This window comes from Stegodyphus dumicola, chromosome 10, assembly GCF_044657685.1.
Source record: "Stegodyphus dumicola isolate Sdum_Otavi_A_Nest chromosome 10, ASM4465768v1".
Taxonomy (NCBI): Eukaryota; Metazoa; Arthropoda; class Arachnida; order Araneae; family Eresidae; genus Stegodyphus; species Stegodyphus dumicola.
In genome coordinates this window covers 74,164,411-74,179,801 of record NC_140777.1, presented here as the reverse complement: position 1 = coordinate 74,179,801, position 15,391 = coordinate 74,164,411, and positions in this window count along the sequence as shown.

Here is a 15,391-nt window from a genome sequence, read left to right as displayed (position 1 = left end):
TTATGCAATAATGCAGAATTATTACGCCTATTAAGTAACTATACATATATAAATACAGTGCATTGGCGTTTGAAAGTGAGAATACTTTAAAGAATACGCATAAGTAACAGTTATGAAGTTTAAAGTAGAAATAACACTAATTAAATTTAAATTAAAGTAGAAATAACGCCTATTAAACCTAATTTTTACTTAAAAACAGATATTTGCTTGGAAGTATAGATAATATTCTTGGAGTGAATGTTTTAAAGTTATCAAACCGGCACAGAAATGAATCCATAACACACAAGATTTCAGTTTATTAGACAATGTGTAATTCACCCTCTTCCTTAAAAGTAATTCCTTAAAAGCCAACATAATTTTTCATTTCAAAACAAGTGTTAAAACAATTTTTGTGAAACCCCTATAGGGATCATATATAAATTTCTTTATTTATACTATGAAAATAATAACTGTGGCGCAGCGATAACTATGGAAATATAAAAAGGGAGTATGATCTCATATGGAACTATGGGAATAGAAAAGTGGGCATGAATATGGAGCTTTGAAGATGAATTTGTTAAATGCTCTTTTCAGAGAAATCGGGAATGACAACAGTTTTGCGAATAGGTGCATTAATATACTGCAAAATTTCATGAATTCTCTTGACACAGTTCAGATCTTTTTCTGTGAATTGCTTCATGCAGACATTGCAGAAGAATCATAGTTTTTGCAAAGAGTTTGGCGAAATGGTAGAAACTATTGGTGCTCAACAACGCGGCAGTCAGACCAAGCAATTTTACCTGAATGTTAATTAACAACTGTCGCCATATTTCCTGTTTTGTTTCGGCTTTCGAGCGACGTTCGAGTTATTATTGAGTTTCTAGCTTAGTACGTGTACAAACATGTTTAGCAATTGGTAATAGAGCAATTTAAAAATTAATCTTATGCCGATCCTCCCTTCTTTGCAAAATTGATGCTAAAAAAATTCTAAAGAGAGAATTGTTGCCTGATAAGATATTCATGTGATAAACGCTAGCGTTTTATTTAAAATCTAAACCAAAATAAGATTGCTGTTTTAACTAATTTTAGGATTTACATTGGCGTATTTTTTCCTGTTTGATAAAAAAGGTTTTAAGCTGTATATTTCAATGGTATTATTTGAATATAACTTATTGCAATCTCTCTCATCAATGTGTTAGGATACCATGAATCCATTAAATCAAACTAACAACAGTTTGCTCTACAAAATATAATATGAGTAGAAAAACACAGACGTCGTGAAAAAATATTATATTGGTGACCTAATGGTAATTTTATATCATTACAGAATTAAGTGTAACGTCCTTTCATTTTCTACACCAGATGGTGCCAAAGCCCAGAGATAATTGCTTAGAGTGGAGATAAAAAAGGAAGTACCCTTAGAACAACTCACTAAAGTAGCCCTTAAAATTTTGGCAACCTTAGTGAAGGCTTTCGTGAGCAAGAATACTGTCGAATTTCAACAAATTGTGTTTTGAATAGAGCGGTATATTTAAATAATCAAACTTCAGAGCGCGAGCTCAGAAATCACAAAACATCGACAAGGGAATAAGCAGGAGAAAACCATGGAAAGAGAAAAGTAACGTTTGAGAGCCCCATGTTAGCCGAAGAAAAGTTACGCTATAGAAAATCTAGTCTATTCATACAAGTTTTCTGTTGTTTTGAAGACAGCAAAGTTAAACTTGTGAAACTTTCAGAATGAAATAACCTGTGAGAATTATCTGTTTTGGAGATTTTGTAAGAAATACAAAAAACATGCACATGAGTTTTTTCTACGAACCCAAAATTGTTTCTGCAGAAACTGATGAAAAACATTCAGTTAAAGCCGATATAAATCGATTATTGAAACCTGGTATAATATAGATACATCAGCGAATACGTGAAAAGACATCGAAATGGCCAGAAAGTGTTTTGGTGCATTGTATGATAAATGAGAAAATACTAGACGCTCAATAATGAGTCAAACCGATACTAAAAACCGAGAGATACAGCATATAGAACAGATCTGTGTTCGGAATTATTAATCCCAAATAAGGTGTTTTGATAGATATTCCTGTAAATGCTGTTTTCTAGTAGCTGATAGAATTTGGATTTCATAAAATAATATCAAACTCTTAACATACGTACAGCGAATTTTCGCTGTGTCTGTAGTAACAACATAGCTCTGAAAAGATTTAAACAACCTGTTTATTAAAAATAGAACTTGAACATAAATGAATGTAACTTCAGTCAAATTTAAATTATGTCTAATAGTCAAACGCTACATAATTGAGTTAACGCAAAGTTGGCTCATACTTCTCTCCTGTGTGACAATTTAAATGTCGGAAACTATAAAACTATAATATTATCAGAGCTAATGAAACTTAGTAACGTGGCCTCGAGAGGCAGAAATACGTTCTATTTTACAATCCGAAAACTTTAGCTTAAATACTCGTAACCTGATTTGTATTCAAGCAAGGAAACGGAAAGAAGGAGTTATAGCACAGGCTGAAATTATAATTAACTGGTTAGATAAAATAATAATAAATCTACAAGCTTATTAAAAATATTATTACGAAATGTACAGGCGCGGTGAGATGGCTTCCCCGCAAAGCAGTTTTGGGGTTGCCATAAAATGACAAGGGAAGGCAAGGTTGCCACATTTGGCGAGAAATCGCCCGTTTGGCGAAATTTGGCGACAAAGTTTGCGATATACCATGGACGGTTGGAGAACCTTCTGGAACGAATTCTTACTGCTTTAGTCCAGAATGTTCCCGAACACTAGCCGAAAGCTATATAAACCGTGCTGGTCTGCAGTCAGTAAGTGTGCTTCGTAGAGAGGAAGAGTGTGTCTCTCATCGAGAGTGAGTGTGTCTCGTCCAGCGAGTCAATCCCTGCGGAGTCGATCGAGTTGACAGCCGGGCAACGAATGCCCAGTGGGTCGAGAGTCCACTGAAGGAGTCTGTTAGTGTATCGTGGTTAGTGCGTCGTCGAGAGAGCATGTTGAGCTCCGGGAAAGACTGAACCGAAGAGTCAGGAGCTGTGATAGTGTGTCGTCGAGTGCATCGCGAGTTGTAGCGTGGAGAGTCTCGAGATTACGTGGAGTTCCGAGAACGACCAAGCAGAGTCGGGAGCTGTACTCCGGAAAGCAGGGTCGGGTGCTTTGCAGGAAGCTGTCTCCACCGTAATAGCCTAATAACCTGAAGGCTGATTCGCTGATCGTGTCAGCGTGTTTATAGTAGACCTTCGATGACTGTAAAACGTGTTTTGGAGCTGTCCTGACAATACTGGTAAATAAAGTGTGTTTCGATACTTCATCAAGTGTCGCCATTATTCACTCCAAATCTACGAACCCCCTACGAACCTAAACGAAGAAAATAACGTAACAAATGGTGTCAGAAGAATAGGAAAGGGTAAAACGTAACAATATAATTACTTATTATCTTAAATTTAATATGTGGTTCGTGTTAAGTGTGTTTTATGCAGACTGCGAAAGAGAGTTTGTTAAAACATTGTAAAATTTAATAAAGACAAAATTATATCATTTGAAGGATTTTCAATACTATTATAATGATTGAAAGTAATCTTTTATATCTTTTTTATCTTTTCAAATAATGTACTGTATATTTTTCTATTTTTATTAGAAAAACTATGGAAGAAATTTCGATTTAGAACTTATTTTGTATATTGCTGTGGATGTTGTCTGCAGAGCCCTTTTAAACACACGTCTATTTTAAACTGACTAACTGTTCAAAATTTGATGCAATATATAAACTTATTTCTGTTTGGATTTATATCTTCTATTGCTAAACATAAATACTTAAATGCTAATAACTCCTCGAAAGTCAAGTAAAATAAGGAAGCAAAATTTGAGGTTTTTGAAGTTCTTCAGAAAATTCAATTCTTTTAAAAAGTGCACAAAATCTTTATTGTGCAATTTTAACACAGAAAATAATTAATTCTCTGAGCCCAATGTCCATTTTTAAAAGCGTTTTTTAGTGTTTTTTAATTAGAGTGTAGCTTATCTTTAAAATCAATTTCAATTATCATTTATCATTACTTTCCTATGTAGATTAATTCACAGTTATAAAACACATTTTATTGCCAGTCTGTCTGATTTCCTTATTCTAAAAAAACTGAAATGAAAGCTGAATTATGTGTTCATGTATGCATTTTAATGCGTCGTTTTCCAGTTTGGAGATAACATTTGTACTGAATGAAATAAATTAAAATAAATAACTATTTTTAATGTTTTTGATAAAATGGGGCTAATATCTAAATAAATAAAGTAAATATCACGTTGTACTTAACTTACTTTGTAACTTTATTGCATAATAGTTTTTTTTTATTTATATTTTCAATGTTTTGGAAACTTTTACTACATAAAATTCAAAATTCTCTGTCTTCAGAAGTAAAATAAATCCCTTGAAAATTTACAAACATAAATTATTTAAATTTGAAATATAAGTAATATTTCGTACATTTGTTTAACAAAAGGACAGTATCTACACTATACATTATATTTATTGTAAAGGATACCTGTATTGTTCAGCAGCAGGAACATTAGCGATTATTATTACATGCACGATTAAATCAAGACTTAACGATAAATGCAAGTAAATTCGAACTAACCGTCAAATCTATAACATATTACACCATAGATCATTTTTCAAGAAAAAAATTCCCAAAATGGTACATTTCGGTTATTCCGGCGCAAGCGAAAAGTCTCCAAATAATTTAGCGGGATTCACGGAGTCACGGAGTTATTTACAGTTTTCAGATTAAACACGTAAAATCTATATTTACAATTACGCAAATTTGATAATAAAAAAATGATGCAAATTTGGGACTTACTACGAAGTGAAGAGGAAGACGTCTCTTTTTTCATCAAAAAAAGAGGGATATAGGCATCATATTCAACATGTAATCAAAACCATTAAATCAAATTTATGACGGAGTTGCAATGTCTGCCGCAGCAAGAAAAGCATTCATAAAGACAGATGGTTCGAAACGTCCATATTAAGTTTTCTAATATCTTTAAGATTTAGTTATGCTCGGAGTGAAGAATGACATCAATCAAATAGTTTGGAAAACAACTGAAAAGGCATTATTCGACAACTGTAGATTGAAACAAATGTTTATGAGAAGTTCGTGTAGAAATATTAGTGAAACGTGTGAGAATAAAAATCGGTGGCCCTTAAATGATCGTTGAAATCGACGAAAGCTTGTTTACCAAACGAAAGATCAGCGCTGATCGAATTCTTTTGGAGCAATAGATATTCGATGGTATTTATCTCCAAACCGATGAGTGCTTCCTAGTTAAGGTTCCAAACCCTCTCTGCCAGTACTCCGAAACGCGATTAAAAAACCATATTGAAGAAGGATATGTTGTTTATTCCAGTTCCTGGAAGAGTTACCTCGCCACTGAAATCAAAGACACAAATGTACAACATTTCAAAGTCAACCACAGGTAAACGTTTTTCGGCACCGACACTGGTATAAATGGGCGAAAAATTGAACGACTTTGGTCAGTGCCAAGTGGAGAAATTAAAAACACAATGTCACTGCACCCGTCACCACACGGAGTCTTAATTCGGCTAATTTATGTTTAGAAGTTGAGAAAATGATTCATTTAAGGAAATTCTCATTGACATTAGTAAAAGAACTGAGGCTTCCGGGACTCATAATACACGAGAAACTTACCTGGATCCCGCACCTAAAGGAGGTGAGACTGAAGACCCACGCTATCGCCAAAAACCTAAAGAGGATGCAAGTAGCAGATTGGGGTCTCCGTCCGCACATCTTACAAATCCTGTACTGTACGGTAATTGAAAAAATAGCAACCTACGCAGCAGCAGTCTGGGCAACTCCAATGAGCTCCAGGAAATTGAAAGTCCTAAGCAGCATACAAAGACCTTATGCACTTTCCATTACAAAGGCGTACCGCACAACCGCAACGATGGCGGCAGCAGTGCTCGCAGACATAATGCCCCTTCACATTAAAGCGGAACAAAAAGCAGCGATTACGCAAACCTTATTAAGAGAGCAATCTTTTTACAGGGGGCAGCATTATATCCCTGCACACTTTGAAGAAAAAAGAACAGTCGACTAGTTCATCCCGCAGATTATGGCAGAGGAGTGCATGTGCATACCGACTACATCGCCTGCAGAGAGGATAACTCAAAAGTATGCATTTATACAGATGGCGCGAAGCTTGGCAACCAGGTAGAGTGCAGCTTCATCTCCAGGAGGCAAGGGGATACCCTCGCAGCATGGAAAGGGAACCTAAATGTAAACAACTCTGTTTTCCAGGCAATAGCAGCAGCTATGAACCATGCGCTGTCTTACGCAGCCATTAACACCCAAAATTCCTTTCGCATTTACTCCGATAGCCAATCGGCCATCTTTGCAATAAGGAATTCTTATCATCCCAGCCCACTTATTGCAGAAATCCAAGCACTCCTGAGAGCTAGATCGTCGGCATCTCCACTCCACATATCCTGGATTAAAACTCGTTTTGGGCACCAGGGAAATGAGGAGGCGGACATACTAGCAAAGGAGGTCGCGCAGAACACAGATGCGCAGCAAATAGAGGTGCTGTTCCCCAAAAGCTGTATTAAAAGAACAACGGGGAGGGATGCTCTAAACCACTGGCCAGAGGACTGGGATTCCATTCCACAGGGCAGACGCACGTATGAGTTCTTCCACAGGGTCCGTACAGACAGATTAATTTCAGACCCGCATATAACGCTCTTCGTAACTGGACACGGGCCATTTCCCAGTTACTTTTATGCTAGGCACCTAACAAACCAACGTCTGTGTGTGTGGAGATGTGGGCAAGCCTGATCATTATCTGACATCATGCCCACTCACAAGAGACTTCCACCACGCTTTGCCAACTACAAATACAGCCGCCTACAAAATATTCATGGTCAAGCAACCTTTAATACAGAGGAAAATACGACTAATGATGCAAAAACTCGAAGCGCTAGGCACTAAACTCTGCAGAGTGGAACACGGTCCTTTCTAGCCATAGGAATCCTTATCCTTCATGGAAAATTATATCTTTATACCAGTTAATGCAATGTCAATGTATAACTTTAATGCTCAATCTAATCCAATAGGGAAATGCACATTTCATCTTATGTATATATTAATGTAATGTATGTATGCATGTACTATTATTGCATAAGTTATAACAATATATATAGTTATAAGTTATACAATTTGCACTGGTATATGTCTGTAGAATTTAGAAAATTATTATTTTTGTAAGTACTAATATATCCAGTGCACCTATTAATGTATCGAATGCACCTTTTTTGCAGCGTATGTGTTAATGGAATGTATGTGTGCCTGTATTATTTATGCATATAGTTATAAGCTGCATAATGTGCACTGGTACAGCTTTGCAATATGCCTGTAGAGTTTAGCAAATTTTATTATAGTATGTATTAATAATTCGAGTGCACTTTTAATGTTTATTGTATTATGTAATTATATTGATATATCGAATGCACCTTTCATGTTATGTAGGTATCAATGTAATGGACGTGTGTATGTGTTATTAATGTATAATGTATATAGCTTTAGGTTATACAATGCTCATTGGTACTGCTCTGCAATGTCTGTAGAGTTCAGAAAAATTTTGTTTTTATAGCATTAATTTATCGTCTCAGCGTTGACTATTATAATAGTGCATTATTAATGTATAATGTAATACGATGTACTACTATTGGGGTAATTCAACATATTAATAGAAGTTTTTGATGTAAGTTTCTTTATATTGTATAAGAAACATTGTTATTGTAGGAATCTGCGATACCCCTGTTTTCCTCCATCTGCCCCCGTTTGCAATATTCTTTTTCTGGGCAGTTGCAGGATTCGGACGATACCCGAATAGTCAGTGAAAGCCTCCCGGGTGGCCGGACCCCACTCTCACCTGTCACCTGCATATTTTGGAAGAATCGGATAATCGAATAGATATAAAAAAAAAATTTCTTTGAATCTTCATGAAAGTAAATAGCTTTTTGCATATTGATGGACGTTTTCAGCTTTGTTTTCGGTAACGCCATTTTTTTCCCATTTTGTTTTGGTGACTTCTGCAAGTAGTCCTAACACGTCGCCAAAAAAAGGTGGCGGAAGTTTGGTCCGGATAACAGAAAAGTACCTTAAACGCATTATTTTTTAATGATTGGTCCTACTACATAAAAGTATTCACTATCTGCAAAATCTTTCAGACGTATTATACAAAAAAAAAAAAAAAAAAAAAAAAAAAAAAACTTTCACTTGGGAGATATCCTGAATAAATAATCACAGCTAAGTTCTTTTATTTATTTTTATCAGACGAAACGCAGGATTTGCAAGATATGACCAATATATTCACATTTAACATTCAAAATTCGTATCTAACACAAAATGAAGGAAATATTTTTACCCACAACACTCGAACGTGCGCAGAATTCTCAAAAGCTCTCTGAAAAGAAGCAGGAATGTGAAATACTAATATCAAAATAGGGAAAAAAATGTCAGTGTTAGGCTCTTAGAGGCTTTTTTCTTTTATGTTCACATATAAAAGGAACTTTTTTTCTTAAATAGGATAAGCGGTATCTCCATTGACAATGCTTGACATAGAATGAGTAAGAGCTCAAAGCGGATATTTTTTTTTTCCTTTTCTTCTTCTAGAAAGTAGAAAGCTGATCTTATTCGGGTTGAAAATTTGCAAAAGAAAGTACGAATTTAAAGATAGGGGGAAAATCCGATAACTGGGGAGAATAAGGAAACTTTGTATGTTAGGTAATGAAGTAATTGACTACGATTATATTGTGGTAGTTTTCGGATAAAAATTCTTCGATTATTGAGTTACGTTATCTAAATATTTTACCGTAAAATCTGAAGTAAGAAGAATAATAAAGTGCATTTTAATGCTGACATTGCTCAGTTAAATATAGAAAAAAGTATGATATTGACTATGACAGTAAGATAGCAAGCAATATTTTATACTCCAATAGAAAATTATATAAATATTAATTATTTGAGCCTAAATGTTTGGGATAACAGCAAGATAATACGCGTATGCTACCAAAGTCAATTCTTTCGTTGCCTTTAAAAATTTCAATAATTAATCGGATGTCATTTTTTATATAGGGCGTTCGATGATTTAATATAAAGGTGTTGTAAATATAAGAAAATATTCAGGCATGTTTGTCATCTAAAGTAGAATATTTCTATGTTTCAAATTAGGCTTAAAGCAAATTAAATACATGTTTTTAAATCGAAGCGAATTTTTAAAGTTGGAATAATAGTTAAAAATAATTTAAAATATAGAGAAAAATGCATAAACAATCACTTTAATCCTTAAGAAATAATTAGTATCATTTCCCTTTACATATCTGAATATATTTTAAATTTCTACAAATTGCTTATATCCATTAATATATTTTTTCATTTATTATCTATTTATAAGCAGACATGCTTAAAACATTTCTGACTTTTTTGTGCATTGATTGATGCTTACGTATTGCAATTATCTTAATCATTATTTATATCTTCTTTACGTCATTAATAATCATAATTGACAGGTAGAGGACTATAATATAGCTGAATTTCAGAACCGCAGGGACAGCGTACAGAATTGCAAAATCCAAAACACGCAACCGAAGTATTTGAATACTGGTTCTTAGCAACAGAACCATGATGCGAAACAGGGTACAACTGCTGAATATAAATAACTATACCATACAAGTGTTAGCCGTATTAATAAATGATAGTATAGTTAATATCTGATTATAGGAACTGTCGGAGGCGGTGTCCGTCAAAAACATCGAAGGCCCACCAGCGATCGAGCGGTAAAGTCGCTGAACAGTGGTAGTTCGGTCTGAGGTTCGAATCCCTCGAACGGGCTGACTGCATGGGTGTTTTCGAGGTTTTCCCCAAGTGTAACGTGTATACGAACCAGTTTCCCTTAGAAGGTCCTCCACGAAGGCATCCCTCCCCTTAGGCAGATAGCCCTAGTGTGCTTTGCTATAATTAAATACACCAAATACGCCAAAAACATTGAAAAAGAAAACTTCGCGGAGAAAGCAATGGAGGGCAAAAACATCGTCGAACAAAACATCATAGGTTAAAAGAAAGCAATGAGAAAACATCGCAGCTGTAAACATCGTGATACACAACACCGTCGTCGGAAATAAAGCGGATCAAAAACATTGTCGACAAAAATACTGTGGTAAAAAATAAAGGAGCTTCAAATTATCTCAGGACAATAACATCGCAGACACGAGTTTATCAGGCTTTAAAAACTATAATTGTGTATTCACATTATGATTTGGGAGAACCGAAAGCAATGATACATGTTTTTAAATTCGAATCTTTCCAAGGACTGCTGTAAAAGCGAACTAGTTTCCGTTAATGTTCCCTGCTGGAATTGTGAACTATAGTGATTAAACTGTAATATTTCTGAGTACCGCTAGTTCGATCCGGCAAATGAGCTGGCTGCATGAGATTTTCGTGTTTTTCCTAATGTATAAATAACGTCGATACAATTCAGTTCCTGAAAAAAGTTCCGAAACAAAAGAATCCTTTCTCTTAAGCAGATAGCGTTAGTATGTTTTGCCACAATTCAATAAATCGGAATTCCCTTTTGAAATACTTATACTGAAATACTATATTTGATATGGTCCTTCATAAATAACAAATTAGCATCCAAACCATTAATTGCACGCTGTGCATGGAAATTTTAAACAAAGCAAAACAACTGAAACAAAACAGCATTTAATTTTCAATAAAAGAATATCAGATTATTAAATGTGAAAGAACTGATAGTTTGATAATTGACGAAATAATAAATATTTCTCGTTTCTTCTTGCGTACAATCATTATGCGAATATGCATTTACAACTTAAAAAGCCTAAAAATGTCATCGTCATATGATGATTTGTATTATTGTCATATGATGATATGTAAGTTATTTTCTCCTTCTTTCAGCATGCCTTCGTGCTGTAACGGTTAGCACACTCGACGCGTATTCGAGTCCCGTCTAGGGAATTGCTCATTTTTCACGTCTCAAGCATCAAAATAAACCTAATGCCTAACTAGTGACGCCCGAACTAAAAAGTGATGGATGATGATTCTTCACCACTAGGATTTGGGGATTGGGTCCCTTAACCCCCAGCCGCCCTTTTAAAGGGGGAGTACATTAGGCATTTTCTCCCTCCTTTCTGCATGCGCTCGTGGTGTAACGGTAGCACACTCGGCGCGTGTTCGAGAGGTCCAGGTCCGATTTCCCGTGAAGGCATTGCTCATTTTACATGTCTCCTGCTTCAAAAATCCTAATGTCTGAACAGTATGTGCTTTTATGTTTACCAGACTATTTTTGACGACGATGGTTTTAAATTGCGATGTTTTTGAACCGCTTTATTTCCAATGACCATGCTGTGTATGTAGCACGATGCTTTAGAGCTGCGATATTTTCTCCTTCCTTTATTTTCTCCCATGATGTTTTGACGGACAACGTTTTCGCTTTGCTTTGCTTTTCCGTGATGTTTTCGTGCGCGATGTTTTCGCCATAAATTAAAATTAAACTCAACTTTAAGATAGCCTAATTTTTAAGAGTTGAAACCAAATACAAAGACTGGTTTTTCAATTGTTAAGACCAAATTAAAGCATTCAATTTAACACTGCAGTTGGCTGAAATATTGAATATGAAAATATGGTTGAAATATTGAAAGCAAACCGAATGAACTACTTTAATGCGTTTTATATATAATCAGGATAATTCTTAATTCTAAGTTAATTGCTACTTTTTCAAGACTGGTGAAAACGTTATAATATTTAATGACATTCGAGACCACGTTAAATATTTCAAACAAAGTGAAATTCTTAATTGCGACTGTGAAACTTACACACACCAAGATTAAATACGTTATCGATGATAACAACGATTATCTGTTACGTAGAGAAAAAAAAAATAACTTTTACATTTAACTATCTTTTAACTGACTGGTTGGTGCCGCGACAAAAAAAAAAAAAAAAAAAAAAAAAAAAAAAAAAAACTACTCTAAACTACTAAACTTTGTACAACATAAACAAAACTTTTAAATCTACATCAAGAAAGATATCCTCCCTGGTGTTTTGGAAGAATCACGATTAATTGACAAAAACAAAATTCGAAAATGCACTTCCACAACAAAATCTTTAACGCGCTATCTCTCACTAAATTAAAACTAATTTATATTTCCAACCTGGAAACACATAAATTTCAATACAAAATCTAGAACCTTTAACATTTCAAATACCACACAGAACTCTCAAACAACAGGGAAAGATACAATCTCCCAATTAAGAAGTCTACTCATCAAATCAAAACAAATTCAGTAAACGGATCGTATAGTCACCAACACAAAACTGATTTTTTCTACTACCGCAATATAATTATCCAGGTTCGGTTGATAAACCATGTTTCCGTAAGGATCACATGGGTGACCTACAGTAGACTACAAGTAATACACAAAAAAAAAAAAAAAAACATACAATATTAAAGACAATAAACACATTTATTGAAAATTCCCACACATTATAACTTAAGATAGCTGGCCAGACTACCCCTACAAAATCTTTTAAAGTTCCTCATAGTTTTTTTTTTTTCTTTTCATAACAATCTCAATTTAAACATTATTCCATTAACACAAAAATCATAGTGAAACACGTCACAGTTCTTAATCATTTTAAGCAGGAACTCAAGAAGACTAAACTCATTTAAAAAAAAAAAAAAAAAAAAAAAAAAAACTAATTTAAAATAAAACATATTGAACATAGCACTTAAACATTAAAACAAAGATTCACTTCCTCCAATTAGTTCAATTAACTTCTGACTATTAAATATTAAATAAAAAAAAACCTTCTCAGCTAAAAATATAGTAAAATATACTCAAATTTTATCTACTTAACATGACAGCTCTTGCTTTAGTATTAAACATTTCCAAATTTAAAAAGATTATGTATCAAAATAAAACACCCATGAAAATAAAAAAGTCACTCACGAAATCGGCATACCACCTTTGAGAGACTCAAGGAGCTGCCCAGATCCAATCGCCGAAACATTAACTGCCAAATCTTCATCGTTGTTTCCGGAACCAGAGCATTTCATAGTTCATAGTTTTCAAATTCCTCCTTTAAGCAGCACATTAACTCAATCAACTTCCCGTTTTCGAAGTTCCACTGAAGATAAGAGAAGGAGGTCGAAACTGGAGACAAAAGACCAAGGCAGACCTCAGGTGATGACGACCTTCCATATTTCCATCTTTACTAAAGCAAAATAGAAACTCCAGCACGAACGAGCAGTTCAGACTGTTCCACAAATAGGAAAAAGAAACCTCAGCGACGAAATTGAAAATAATAGGCCGCAAGAATTGCCGCCGTCAACATGTCGAGTACCCGCACTGTCTCGGACCCTCCGTACCCAGAAATCTCGGAGATAAAAACTTAACTGTATACCGCGGTCGACCCCCGAAGAACCGCCGAGTTTTTCCTCCGCTCCATCTCAGCACCTCACTGACCGCGGCCGGCCCCTAAGGGGCCGCCGTCAAAGTAGCAAACCCGCTAAGGCTCCAAAAAAAATCTGCTAAAAAGTCTTCTCTAAAAATCTTTTTCAGTCCAAAAAGATCTCCTCCTGCCTTCCGTGCAACGGCTTAAGAAAAATCGGTTTACACACACCAAGAAACGCCTCAAAATTACTGTTAGCTCAAATAACACTTAAATTAAAAATTTAGCCAATCTTAAGGAAACTTGGACTCCCTTTCGCCAACTAGAAGAAAGGTAATAAATCGCCACTGAAATTCTCAGAAATTCAGAACTTTCTACAAGTTGACAGACCCTTTCTTTCCCACGCAACAGAAGAATGTTTCCAACCTATAACTCTGTCAAAAAAATCGCCGCCCCTTAGAACTATTCGACTCTGAACGAGCAAAACACGTGTTTTCAACCCCCGCGAAAAAGGGGAAAATGCAGCTGGACAGTGACCTCTAACCTCCAAAGAAGCCTACGCGTGAGAAACGGAAATACAACCGCGCCCTTTTAACTGTAACACAATTCTGTCAACTTAAGGGAGCTTTGCCGTAAAGTTTAACAATATTAAATATTATACATTAATTTTAAAATAAGCACAATACAAATTCACAGTAAAATATTACGCAAAAATTATACACAACAAAAACACATAAGAATTTTCCATAACATATCTTTGAAACATAACAATAAAAATAAAAGATCAAACTTCGTAAAGCCCTTGAATTTGAAATTTTAACATATAGATAACACGCACTAGTTAAGTTATGAAATAAGAAATAAATATTTGGATGTAATAATTCGATATCTCAAAATTCAAAGATAAACGAGAAAAGAAATGTATATAATTCAGAAGGCAAAAATTATATTTGCATAGTGAATGTTAAGAGAGTAAATTTGAGAAAAGCAGCGAAACATCTTCCTAAACACAGTAAATTATGTTTGACAGCACTTTATTCGGTTTTAGACTATAAAGTGTGTGTTTCCGTAACCACAATAAGATGATTAAAAAATAAGTATTATGAAAATAAATTCCCTTTATAGACTTTTAAATTCAAAATTTGTGTTACGCCATATTCGTATGTCTCATTTTGGGACTTAGATCATTAGTTTCTGCCTTTAAAATTTTTGCATTTCTTTTTGTTTTCGCTTTTCAAGTTTCTTCTTGCCTTCACAATTTGTTGTTTTCTGTTTTATTTAAAAATTTTGCGAGGAAATTACCATATTTTATTGAGTTATATAGCTTATGGAATTATACATCTCCCACCATTTACTCTTCAATTTGAAAAGAATAGAAAAAAACAATTTGATCATCAAGGTCTTGTCTCATGCTTAAATTTTACTTTGTTATTAAAATAGGTGAATCATATTTTAATAAATTAGCTGTAAATAAAACAAAACGAATTAGGCTAATAATTAGGAATACATAATTAATATATGGTAAGAAGGCAAAATTCATTATTTCCGGAATTCTATGTTGTTACACAAGATGCTCTGTTGCTATCAACTGGCATAAAATTTAGCTGTGAATTGACATCATTTTAAAGAAATGACCTTCGCATTCCATATGAGCACTACGAAAAAAAAAGGGCCAGTTCTGTATCTCCCGTTCTTGTTGGCCGATTGACGAAATTCAGATTGCGTTTTTTATATCTCGAAAGCGCGACTTAGGATATATATTAGATTTCTATATACATTGTTCTAGTATTGCTATTTTGACACAAAACCGGACTTTGTCTGAAACGACATGTCATTTTTTTTCCATATTTTGATTCCACGACTCAAATTATGCCTAAATATTAAATTTTGTAGAATTTGGTGCGAAACTCAA